General features: G+C 36.1%; 1 long non-coding RNA gene across 1 annotated transcript; it reads left to right on the forward strand.

The window, feature by feature from the left end:
- Nucleotides 1-82: 82 nt before the first annotated feature.
- Nucleotides 83-3,102, forward strand: LOC110052690 (uncharacterized). Its single transcript, XR_002297064.2, has 5 exons — nucleotides 83-354; nucleotides 793-900; nucleotides 1,302-1,391; nucleotides 1,513-1,684; nucleotides 3,022-3,102. It is a non-coding gene; the product is annotated as an uncharacterized LOC110052690 (long non-coding RNA).
- The last annotated feature ends 7,608 nt before the right edge of the window (nucleotides 3,103-10,710 follow it).

Below are 10,710 nucleotides of genomic sequence, written 5' to 3' on the forward strand. Positions count from 1 at the left end.
GCACATGGAGGCCACGATTTGAATTGCAGATGAATCGTACATTAGTATTCAATTATTCATATTTCAAAAGTCACCTCTTCACGAAGAAAGAGCATGGCGAACGTGGCTAAACATGAACGTCGTTCTGTGGTTCTTCTGAGGCAAAGAAAGCTGCTAAGTTAACGTCAAAGTCAACGCATGGAACATCGTCATATTCCTTCGTGGCAGTAAATACAGGGCTTGAACAGCAGGACGTGGAGTCAATGTTAGTTAATGTTGCTTTACAAGAACAAGAATGATGGCCGCAATCAGGAGCAACTTCAACTTCGAAGAAGTGGATAGTTTATTTCGTTACGAACCTTCTCAAGTTGAGAGGTAATCAAACTTTATTGTGCTGATATTTCGTTCGAATTTCTAGAAAAATGTAGCTGTATGTCCATAGAAGGCTTAAGTAAACATCTTCAATTGGCGTGTCCGACTAATTTGAATAAAATTAAATTCGGACAGGAGTCCTTTCAAATGAATGAAATTTTAAACTAAAAAGATCGCAGTCTATACTTGTCTTTCATAGAAAGCACCACTGATCAACAAGCTCACAAACGTAACGTATGTTATGCCTGGATGCCTCCTCGTAAAATATTAATTTGTTATTGTTATTTATCATTATGATAGTCAAGTAATAGTGCATGATAGTTTGGGGTCAAACGGAAGCCCGTGCTATGACTATATATCATCGGCTATCATCTGCTATCATGCGCTGTTTGACCAGGGCTTAAGGAATGAGCCTGACTTGTTTGGTTGGTTTGGTTGCAGCTGAAGAATTGAGCTAAGGAGAACTCTACAGTTGAAGTAAAGTCTGTGAAGATGGAGCCTGTTCTTTATAAGTACTTGAAGAGGCTGAGCACAAACTCTCAGTTGCAGGTATACATCATTCTTTGTTGTTTAGGCATGTTCACAACAAAATATGGTTATTAGTAACTGCTACAGTGATGATGATAATGATGACGTTGATGATGACGATGATGACGTTGATAATGATGATGACGATGATGACGACGACGACGATGATGATGATGATGATGATGTTGATGGTAATGATGACTGGTGTTACCATGAACACGTTGCTAAGAGGCGCGTGTTTTTTTTGTTTAATGCTCCATACACAACCTTTCATTTGAGATGACTGCAAGTAAAAAACGTTTGGAGAAAATTCTTCCGCAATACAAGATCAATATTAACATCTCTTATAGTTTCAACACTTCATGAATTGCTAAAATGCTTGGGTTCAAATGAATAGCGTATTTTTTGTTCACTTCTTATAGATCTTGTCCTATCAGTTGAATCGCAGTGGAGTGAGAGGAGTGCTGCATCTTTTAACAATTCTTGCTTCTGATGTTCAATCCACAGTATGGGTACGTACTAAACTCTTACATGTTGCTATTAACTAGGTCTAGCATTGGCACGAAATGACATGAACTATAAAAACACTTATGAGGAGTATTCACTTCATTATGCCTTCTATTTTTTGCCCAGATAGAGTGGTATTAAAGGAACGTTTAGGCCAAACTGGCACAAAAACACTTTGGATGTCAACATCAGCAACAGTTCAAGATCCCTTCATGATTATACATGAACGACAACTGGTTCTCAAAGAAACGTATCGCATGTGGAACGGACCGTTTTAGATGCCATGTACTTGGCTGAGGTAAGAGATTCTACTATAACTTTCTTTAGGAAGATATCGTTATGTTACTAAATTATGCCATGGAAAGATAGAAATCGTTATTGCGTTTGTTAAATAACAACCTTCGACCAGATTGTGCAGGTGGTTAAACAGCTGTCACACGAAATAAACTGAGTTGAAATCGCTGGAAATGGCTTAGTTGTTTACAGGCAAAAAAGTCCACGTATTGGGGCATATAGTTTCCCTATATTGACCCTCTGTTTTTTGTAGAATTCATTGGTTTTAATCCTATGTTCTTACTATCCCAGAGACATGTAAAACATTCTGCCTGAGGAATGCTTTTTTTCTGACAAAGTACGTGAATTTTATAGCGTCTCTAATACTGTCAGTTCGTCCTGCGATATACATTTTAGTTACCCCACCCCACCCCCCTCCCTCGCACATTATCATCATTACCGTCAGGTGCGTTACGCAGTATGTATGTCAGTTCATATTATACTTCATTTACTCCAAGCAGAATTAAAATTGCCAAGCACAGAACGGGATAAGCTGGATATCATCAAACGCTATTCCACAGGATAAGAACAACTTCTGGACAAATTTTCTTAAAAGAGGTTAGTCGATTAGTATCAAACTGTTTAAACTCAAGGTCGTTTCTATTCCGCAGACTCTAAACTCAGTGTTATTTAGAAGACATTTTGCTTTCATTTACTTTCTACGAAACTCCGAAGAGATAAGTTGCACTTACATGGCAGGTTAAACAGCTACTTGTGGCTTTTTTATTAATTGTAGTACTTCAGTTTGGAGATTATAACAAAACAAACTACGAAGCTAAGGTGTTGTCTTGTAGGCTCGTCAGAATCGCTTTACGTTGAGGTGCCTTTTTCTTTTCTATTTGTCAATCAGATTTAAACTTGAAGACCGAAAAGTCTATATTTTTTCTGAGTGCTTGGGCCCAAAAGACAAGGACAAGCTATTTTGGCGTAGAATAAAATCTGTAATTGTCAATCTTCTCTTTGGTTGGGGGAAGGAAGCTTCTGGAAGAACAAAACTAAATGGTTACAGTTGACTCTTCAATTATTGAAGCCCTGGGTTCGCGATGTATTTTGCATTCAGTTAGCTCCTTTTAAAACTCTTACTTGGGTTCACAGACTGCACTTGACCAGTAAGAGTGTGGAGTTAAGAGTTCGTTTGGTGGAGGGATCGTTACTTTGCTACTACACTATTCCACTTACTGGGTAGACCTGAATTCCAGGCAATACTGAGGAAAATTTGCAATCAACGACCTTATGAGCTAGCTGTGTATAAAACACTTATATCAGCCTTATCTAAACAGAACTGTACTTTTTTTTTCAAAGGATAACACAATGCCATAAAGCTGGAAAAAGATATCGTGATACGCATGGACAGACAGACAACAGGATAATGTTTTTCTCAAATCACAGGTTAGAGTTTGTGTAGTATCAATACACTTGTCTTCTCTGACAAACTCCAGGACAGATGTCATTCTTTTCTGCCTTCACTAAAACAGCATCTCCTTTAGCTAGACTAAAAGCTCTTTCCGCACGAGACGTTTTGATGGCTGTGGAACTTTGCAACTTTTCTCATTGGAAAAAGAACCATTCTTCTCAATTGCATTGGTTCTAACTTAAGAAGGCAGCGTGAACTGAAGAAAAGCTGTCCAAAGGTTTTCTTGACTTTTAATTTACGGAGAGCTTACACTTGGGTTGTGTATTTGTATAAAGGCATGTCCTAGTTATAAGACTCTAACCAAGATTCTCACCTAAAGAAACCTTAGTTTATTATTTGCAAATAATAGAGGGGAAACATCAGGGAAAGCTGACCTTTCGAGTGCTTGTCCTTCGTTAAAACGCAAAAGGTTTAAAAATCGCACAAGGGCGCAACTCTCTGTGAAATCAAGATCAATCTCCTGCCCTTAAAGTTGATCACATTTTACTTAGATACACGTTCAGTCAACATGTATTCACATGGAACTTTATATCTCTCTCCAAGAAAATATCAAGCTTGGGATAAGAGAAGCTGGAATGGAAAAAAGGACAACTTCAGGAATGACGCTTTTCAATAAGGTGAGTTGATAAGTTTAGAAACGTGCATTAACCTGTAGGTCTGGACCAGGTTGTTCGAAAGCCGCCTATAAACACTACAATACTGCCGTTGACCAAAGGTTTATTTCGCGGTTTAAAACTTTTTTCTCGCCTTTACTGTTTAAATTCACAATTTGCAATTTATCAAGAAATTGATTTTTGACGTTAATTCTAGATTGCTATATGAAATTAATCACCGTTGAAACCGAACATTGAATAATGCAAGTAGAAGCTAATAGAGCCCGTGGCTCGGAAAGGAGGAATTTGGATTGAAAAAGACAAAATTATTGACGGATCGAAGGAAATTTTGAAAATAAAAGTGCAGAGAATAAACAAGTCCGGAAGTGATCATATTCTCTTGGTGGTTATTATTCATAAAAGCACGGACTTAGCAACGAAAAGAAAATAGTTTTTTTATACAATATTATCATATCTAATGAGCGAGTTTACTCGGAGGCTAAAGCCGCGAACAGGAGCCGCGAAATTCAAATCAAGCATTTGAAGTTCACAATTACTTACATTTGTTTTCTTCCAGAAAAGTTGTTTCATTCACATTTAACTGAAGTCAAAAACGGAAAACTAGAAAAAAATACAAGGTTTTATGCCCAAGACGAATACACCAGGGAATGCATGAAAACAAAATGCAAATCAATAATAGTTGGTGTCACAGTGCACATTTTGTGTTCAAGGTGACGCACACGAGTCGGATTTATCTTGGAGTAATTTCTCATTTTCCTGTAAGAGAACTCAAGCAGGACATGCACTAGCTAGATTGTATACAACCTGGTCCAGGGGTTTAAGATTCGCTGCCGTTTTCTGGGGCGCCACTAGACGTGTTGTGTGACAACCCAGATTTCGGACGCGAAGCAAATTCATCCAGAGCCATTTGGAAAATATATAAGAAATAAAAATGTTCACCAAAGAAATCGACTGCGATTATTCAACTGTTGATGTAACTGACCCCTGATTATTCGACCACTAAATTTAAAGTTTTATTTGATGGAGTCAACCAGCGTTTTTGAAGCAATAAGGATGCGGCACTTATCGTAACGAGTTTTAGTATTGTTAAATTGCAGCAACTAATTTACTTTTTTCTTTTATTCTCGTAGGTTTCTGGATGCTTTTGACATTCATTGCAAAACCAAAAGAAGAAATCAGCCCAGTGGAATTCAAGATAAACACAAGTTTACTCAGAGGTAGAAAACAAACTAAACCAAGAGTTTACTTCAAGACTAAGTCGAAAGAATCGCAGGAAAATTTGTCACCCAGTATCATGATAGGACTGTTATCAGAGCGAATTAGTTTCTGCCATTTTGAGCTGTTTGTGAAATCATAGCTTCGACTGAAATTTATCACTGGAATAACACAAATTTTCTAAATATATTTAATGTTGAATTTTTTGTGTTAGTTTTTTCCTAAGTAACATCGGTTTGAACGGTTTCAATTTTCCCGCCAAAAGACTTAGAAAAAATACGGGCGCTCAAAATACGCATGCGCCGTCTTTTAAAAATTTTTTCACTATACTTGCTGTAAGTAAATTGTTTAAACATTTTCAATTTCCCGCCAAAAGACTTAGAAAAAATACGGGCGCTCAAAATACGCATGCGCCGTTTTTTTTTCAAAAAATTTTTAATTTCTCCATACTTGCTGTAAATTCTGTTTAAAAATTTTGATTTTTCCCGCCAAAAAACTTAGAAAAAATACAGGCGCCTAAAATACGCATGCGCCAATTTTTTTTTTGAAAAAAAATAAAGGTTAAAATTTTTAAGTCTTGTGTCATCTGCTTTATTTATATTTTTAAATAACATAAGACAATAAATATTACCAGTACAGTTTCCTTTCCCATCTTTATTAGTAATCTTTAATTGTGTTTTTTAAACAATAAACAGACAAATGCTTTTTGTCTTTTAAATAACTTTATTTACTCTAATATTCTTTAGTTAGTTAATTTAAATTCCATTTAATTAATTAAAAAGGTGTCAAGAAAAAATGCTCCCTATATATACTAAGACTTTTGGCGGGAAAATTGGAAAAAATTTGCACAGCGTTTACCCTGACAACTTTCTGGGCAAAAAAATTCAAAATGGCTTCTCTTGAAATTTTCCCGCCAAAAATTATTTGAACATCACCTCGTGCAAAAAAGTTGAAAGTAAAACGCCAATTTGTTTCCCACCCTTAAAAAATATTCCAAATCGAATTTTGAACCGAAAAATTTAGGTATTTTCAAACCCTTTTGCACGAGATGATGTTTCGGATGAAAACCTTTTTCAACCGATTCTCGTTTGTAACACAGGACAAGCCGAATCAAAAACTTCGAAACATCTGTAACAACAGTTACGAAATTTTGGAGCGTGGCAGAGAATTTCAGATGTTGTTTTGTTAAGAACTTCAATAAATTTGCGCGTCTTAAACAATTTGTACTACGACAATTATGAAGTTTTTGGAATAATACAGACAATTTCAATTGTTGTTTTGAACATCAAGAAATTCACCTATTCCTAAACAATCTGCAACGACAGTTATGAAGTTTTGGAGTAATAAAGACAATTTCAACTATCGTTTTGCTAACTTCAACCTGGAAGAAATGTACCCGTCCTAAACAATATGTAACAACAGTTACGAAGTTTTGGAATAATACAGACAATTTCAACTGTTGTTTAGCCACACAACAACTGATTGTGATCTTACTCTTAGTTAATTTCATGTTCTATTTCAATTTCAACAAAAACTTCAGCAATTCAGAAATCAGCAGTAATTTAGTGTCTAATGAATTTTTTAATTCGTTTTAACGCAATGTCCTGTGTTACAACGAGCGCCGGCAGAAATAGGTTTTCATCCAGTTACAAGTATACATTTTCAGCCAACTTATCATAAAACCCAAGTGCCTGATCAAAGAGATGCGATTCTATTCTGCAAGTTTAACCCAACCCTTATTGAACTAGAACATTTGATTGAAATAAATAGAAGTTATACGGACCACAATAAACACAACGAAATTAAGGCAAAACAATTCAGAAAACATTACAAAGCGATGAAAACACGCAAGAAATGATATGAAACAGTTTGAAATTTACGATTTAATCTTGTTTAATCGTCCAGAAAACACTTTCTCAAATAGCATTATAATTAAACTTTGAAGTTAAACAAGATAGCTATGAACCCGGGTTAATCGTTTCAGATTTTGTTTTATCGTTTTGTTGACGTAAAATAGTATGGAAAAATTAAACCGAAAAGCTTTCCACAACAATGTTGTTTTACAAACGAAATGAAAACGGATTTTTTAAAAAATAACAAATCAGAAATTTCATTTTGGCTATGTCTAGCACAAGAAAGCGATTATAATTTAATATTATGAAGATAAACAAGACAATTGTGAAGCAAATTAATCAAAGCAGGTTTTGACATTCCACAAATTGAAAAGTTGATTATTTTAAAATTATTCCTCACAGCTGGTTTTGTTTATTAAATATTTGGCCTGTATAATAAGGAAACTGAAAATCCAGACTTTAATTTAGTTGAACATCAAACCAGACAATCATAAAGCTGAATAACACGAACTGCAGTTTGTTTCTCTTTTCGAAAATCTGAACAGTTATAGACACATTCAATACTTGACAAAACAATGCGGTCAATTTGGTTACTTTCTGTGTGATTTTGTGGTCCGTAACACTAAAACTTGAAATACTGATTTTATCTAGACCTCTTAACCTTACTAATAGTCCCCGAATCAGGCAGTAAGGGTTTTATAACAAGCACCAAATATATGACAAGAGAATATAGGCATCTATAAACAATCTCCGCACGAACGTTTACCAAACGAAAACAAGCCAAAATGGAACTGAACTAAAAGTCTTTTGCCTGGCAAAAAACAAATCTGTTTATCAATAAATGGTTTGAACCCTGTGATAAAGTGGTTTGTATATTTTGTAAGTTCTGGAGTCAAGTAAAAGTTGTTTGCAACTGTTCGTTACCGTTCATCGTGGTATTTGTCGACTGTCAGGTGATCAAGAGTCGCGTGATGTTTGTTACCAGTAATAGCGTGATGTGTTATTGACAGTTTTGATTCGTATAGCGCAACCTCGGCATTCGTATATGGTTAGAAAAATATCAGTTCGTTTGTAGCGTGACGGTGATTGTTCCAAGTTAGTGAACATGCTTTTCAGAGTCAGTCGCTGCAAGTAGTTTGTACTGTTATCAATGCATTGAGCAAAGAACTAGTCAGTTTGTTTGTAGACGATGTTCTGCGAAGTGATCATTGACATCATCGATTATTTCGCGTCCTACGTTAGTTCAGTTTAGTTTAGTCAGTCAGGGTTCCAACGGAAAAAGATGGCAAAAAATTTATACCGAAAAATCCCATATTCTCTTGTCAACTGCAGCCTTGTACAGTTGATGCAACATCAACCGAAGTTATTAATAATAGCAACGTAGAAGCACCGACTGTTTTGCAGACATGACGAAAAGATCTTGAAAAAAACAACGCTAAACAATCGAAAAACCCATTTTTCCAAAAGCTAAATAATCGAATTGTAAAAATTTCAGAAATATTTGAAATTTAATAATTTATCATATTGGATCAAAACAATTATTTTCAGAATTTGGTCCAAGCAAGAACTAAATCAAAATTATCAACAGTTAAAGTTGGCAACAATGTCTGCAAAAGAATCGGCAAATGGTGGCTGATGTTAAACAGTTTGAAATTAAAGTACTTCGTTCCATTTCCCAGATTCTAATTAAAAATGCACTTTTTTCTCCTATCCAGACAAATGGTGTACGATTTGTTGAGCCCAGAGCTGATGTTCCCTTGCAAATTTAAGTACTCAGTTCCTTTTCTCAGATTCTAACTTAAAAGCATATTTTCCTCCGTTCCAAACAATTAGTGTATGATGTCTTGAGCCAAGAGTGGTGTTCCCTTGCAAATTAAACGGTACTTCCTTCTATTTTCCAGCATCTAATTAAGTCATTTTTTTATCCTTACCAGACAATCAGTCTGCGATCATTCCTTAGCAAATTTAGACATAGTTCAGCCACCATTTTTACTATCTATCTGACAATTTCAAAGTTCTTATCTTTGAAGAATTCTTCCTTATTCAGTGATTCCACTTTGTCCACGGCTTCAGCTTCTTTACTCTCCTTTCCTCAATACCAGAGTTAATTTTCCTGAATTCCTGGAGAGGGAATTGAAAATCCATGATCAGCAAATACCGAAATGTATAAAAGCTTCAACAAACTCTCAGTAACATTTTAAAAATACTGCAGTGGAGAGGCTATAACTACGAAACTGGAAAATAACATTTTGAAAGCCAAATCAGTTGACAGTTCAATTATGTACAATAACGACCATTCCAAAAGTCAGCAAAGAAACTAAACAAAAGAAAAGAAAATTTGGCAAAGCAATTACAAACTGTTACGTCAAAAAAAATAACAATGGATCTTTAGAAAATTAAACCAAATGGCTATCGCAGTTTTGTTCAGCGCGCATTTTTTCCTGATTTGCCTTACTTGAAATTTTGCGAATAAAATACAGAATTTAAGATACCGCTTTGCTGTCCTGTTTCAAGATGAAGCGACGCTTAAAGCGAACAGCGAGTGCACGTGTTCACTCGCTTGGTTAACAGTTTGGGAAGTTGTGCGACTTTCTGAACCAAATTTTCGGAATGTTTTCCAAAAGCAATGCTTACCTTTGGTTGGAATAGTGTGAAAACTTCTTTCCACGCGTTAGGTCCTGCCAGCATACATCTTCTTCCTTCAGGAGTAAAATTGGCCCGCTGCCGGACGACACATCTTCACTCATCAACGAACAATCTAAAATGTGAAAAACTCTATGACTGCTATGAATATGGATTAGAAACTCAAGCCAATCGCTGACAAACACGGGACAGATCCAACGCCGGAATTTGTTTGCACGCTTTCTCTGTCAGCGAATCATAAACCACGAAAAAAGAAAGAAGTCGTGTGTTTATGTATGCTACCTACAAGAATTTTTTGTGAGCATTCCATCTTGTTTTGCTCATCATGTTGTTATTAATAAATTAAAGTATTCTCATTTATACACGACTGAGAAAATTACAAACTGGCGCGCGTTAATTTGCTCTCAATAGCAAATTAAAAATTAACAATAAATTCGCCTGCTCTCGACCAATAACACGGAAGTAATTTTCTCAGTTCTGTGACGATATATGAAAACCACGGGCGCGTTTCGAAGGACTGACATTCTAACAATCGATATTAGGCCCCCTCCACATTACGCCGAACGAATTAAAAACGCAACAATCACCGGTTATTTTGGATTTGTGTTTGAGGAAAACTCGGCAGGGAAATCACGTGATTATCGTGACGTCATCGTTTTCGGAAAGCTCCGTTTCCGAAATGTTTTCCGTCCAAACGAAAACGAAAAGTTGGCGTTTTGAAATTCCTCCGGTTTGAAGAGCGTTTTCGAAAAGCTCCGTTTTCGTGACGGATTAGTGTGGACGGTAAACCTAACCATAGAAATAAAGCTGCGTTTTCAGATTCCTCCGACGTAGTGTGAACGCTTTCTTAGATACCTACTTAGCCCATCAGATTGCGAGTTTGCTACTGATCACCCCACAGGAAATTTAAATAATTTTTATTTATCTTTTCCGTTACTACACTGAATTAACAGACAGAGAAACGGGGTATGTTTCTTAGATTAAATGAACGCTCTGAAACATCTTAACCCCCTTGCTGTACAATCTCTACGAACATTATCTGGCAAATTACAGAGACTTCGAAATCGTGCTGTCAGCGTCCTTACTCATTCTAGTTATGATGCTGACGCCAACCAACTATTTAAAGAACTAGGCTGGGACAATTTAGAAACTCGACATCAAAAACTAAAGTCTGAGATGGTCTTTAAGTCCTTAAATGGCCTCGCACCCAATTATTTGTCCTCGAAATTTCATTCAGCGGAGTGATGTGATC

Source organism: Orbicella faveolata, unplaced genomic scaffold (genome assembly GCF_042242905.1).
Source record: "Orbicella faveolata isolate gen_17 unplaced genomic scaffold, um_ofav_v1 contig_47, whole genome shotgun sequence".
In the NCBI taxonomy this organism is placed as follows: Eukaryota; Metazoa; Cnidaria; class Anthozoa; order Scleractinia; family Merulinidae; genus Orbicella; species Orbicella faveolata.